This window comes from Alligator mississippiensis, chromosome 3 (assembly GCF_030867095.1).
Source record: "Alligator mississippiensis isolate rAllMis1 chromosome 3, rAllMis1, whole genome shotgun sequence".
Classification (NCBI taxonomy): domain Eukaryota; kingdom Metazoa; phylum Chordata; order Crocodylia; family Alligatoridae; genus Alligator; species Alligator mississippiensis.
Window position 1 is genome coordinate 67,785,766 of NC_081826.1, and position 2,249 is coordinate 67,788,014.

The following is a 2,249-nucleotide window of genomic DNA, read 5'->3' on the forward strand; positions in this document are numbered from 1 at the left end:
CTCAATGTTCAAGCCGCACACCACATCATCTCCCTTGGCTAAGACCAAGTCTAGGAGAGTTACCCCTGGTTGGCCCTTGCACTTCCTGGCTCAGGAAGAGCTCCTCAATCACAGTCAGGAAACTGCATGAATGATCTGACCTAACAAGTGTTCCTCCCAATATATGCCTGGGTAATTGAAGTCACTCTGTCCTTCTGTGCAGGGTGTATCCCTCTACTGCTACACTCCAATCATGCGAGGAGTCCCACCAGGTCTCCGTGATCCCTACCAGATCACATTGCCCATTAGAGAGCAGGAGGGCTAGCTCCTCCTGCTTGTTCCTCATACTTCTGGCATTGGTGTACAGGCAGCTGAGGCCCCCAACTGACACCCTCAATTTCCTGAGATGCTGTGGGAGAACTGTTCGGTTAGCATTTTCAAAAATAGTTGTGCTAGTGTCCTCCACAAGGGAGCTTTCCTGTGTGCCAGTCCCCAGGCATGCTCCACTTGGAGTTTCCCCATCCCCCAGCAAAGTCAGTTTAAAGCCCTGTCCAGCAGGTCAGCCATCCTGGCTGAGAACATGGCCTTACTTCTCTGCGTGAGGTTAATTCCATCTTCTCCTAGGAGTCTTCTCTCTCTGAAATGTGTTCTGTGGTAGAAGAAACTGAACTCCTCATGGTAACACCACCATCTGAGGCGTCTGTTAACCTCTTCTATGCAGCCTTCCCTCCTGGGTCCATGGCCTGCAACAGAACACACAGAAGAGAAAACTACTTGAGCCACTAGTCCCTTGAGCCCAGCCCCCAGAGCCCCGTAGTCACTCATGACCCAGTCAGGGTTACCCCTGGCTATGTTGTTCATGCCCACATGGATAAGCAGCATGGGGTAATAGAGAGACGTACAAGCCTGGGGATCCTCTCCACAACATCTCAGATGCAGGCCCTAGGGAGACAGCAGACCTCTTGGGCTAAGGGGTCTGGACAGCAAATAGGTCCCTCTGTACTCCTCAGGAGAGACTCCCCCACCACAACAACCCAGAGTCTCCTCCAAGGGGTGGGAATACTTACCTCCTGTTCTGATGTCTCTGTTGGAGCCTCCTCATGTGTAGTGAGGGGAGTGTACTTGAAAAGGCTAGAGCCTTGAATCCAGGATTTTGCTTTTGCTCCCAGGTTTGTCACCTAAAGACTTCCTGATTTTCCCATCCCAGGAGCAAAGGCAATAACCCCAATGTTTCTGCTCCTTTTGCAGCTGGAAACCAGTCATAGCTTAAAAAGGCTTTCTCAGGGGCACCCAGATTTGAACTGGGGACCTCTTGATCTACAGTCAAATGCTCTACCCTTGAGCTATACCCCCATCCTGCCTTTAGAATCAACATGTTTTTATGTGTATTTGTGTAAACCTGTTTATTTTTGCTCAATGCCCCTAAAAGAGTTATAATATACTGTTGGGCTTGATAGGATACAATGCTTGAAATGGCAAGGACAGTTCCCAAAGCTCTATGCCAAAAGCATTAAATATAGTTAAATCTTGCAATGACATGTGAGTCTACCCTTCATAACCAGAACCTCTAACCAGACCTCTAGGAAAGACAATAGGGGAAAAAAAGCCCGCTGCCCTATCTATAGTAGGGGGACACTGAGTAATGTGTTCATTTTATTAACTGATGAACACATGATGACAGACCATTAACTATAAGGTCTTCAGAAAACAATGAAAAAGCAATGAAAATACCTTGCTTCTAATTGTGTGTCTGTCTCTCAGGCTCTCACTTTCTTATTTTGGATTTAACCCCATAGGGTGCGTCCATACATGCTAGCACATGCATGTGCAGCAGCTCAAATAGAAGCGGTGCAAATTTGAGCAGGGTCTTTTTGACTCAGCGCACTTTTGTGTGGGGCAAATTGTGCCACTTAGGGCAAAATAACCCTGCCTGGCTCCTCTTGGATCAGCTGCCAGGGGGAGCTACAGCCTGGGGCCAGCACCTGTCCTGGCCCCATCAGTATGAAAAGCTGCCCTGTCAAATAGCTTAGGGCTACTCACCCTCAGGAGCTTCTGGGGCCCAGCCAATTGGTACGTGGGGACACTACCCCTTGTGCCAGCTGGACCACTGAAGCAGCCCTGAGAGTTCCCCATACCCTCTACGCACTGCAGCAGTCTGGCAGTGGGGGCTGCTACCTGGCTGTGATCTGCTGCGCACCTGCCAGACCCAGGTGGGGACTGCACACCCAGTAGAGACATCTGCCCTTCTGCGCCAGCCACCAATGGGCTGT

The 2,249-nt window shown here is 49.9% G+C and overlaps 1 non-coding gene across 1 annotated transcript; it reads right to left on the reverse strand.

The window, feature by feature from the left end:
- Positions 1 to 1,260: 1,260 nt before the first annotated feature.
- TRNAY-GUA (transfer RNA tyrosine (anticodon GUA)) lies at positions 1,261 to 1,332 on the reverse strand. The gene has a single exon. It is a non-coding gene; the product is annotated as a tRNA-Tyr (tRNA).
- Positions 1,333 to 2,249: the final 917 nt, after the last annotated feature.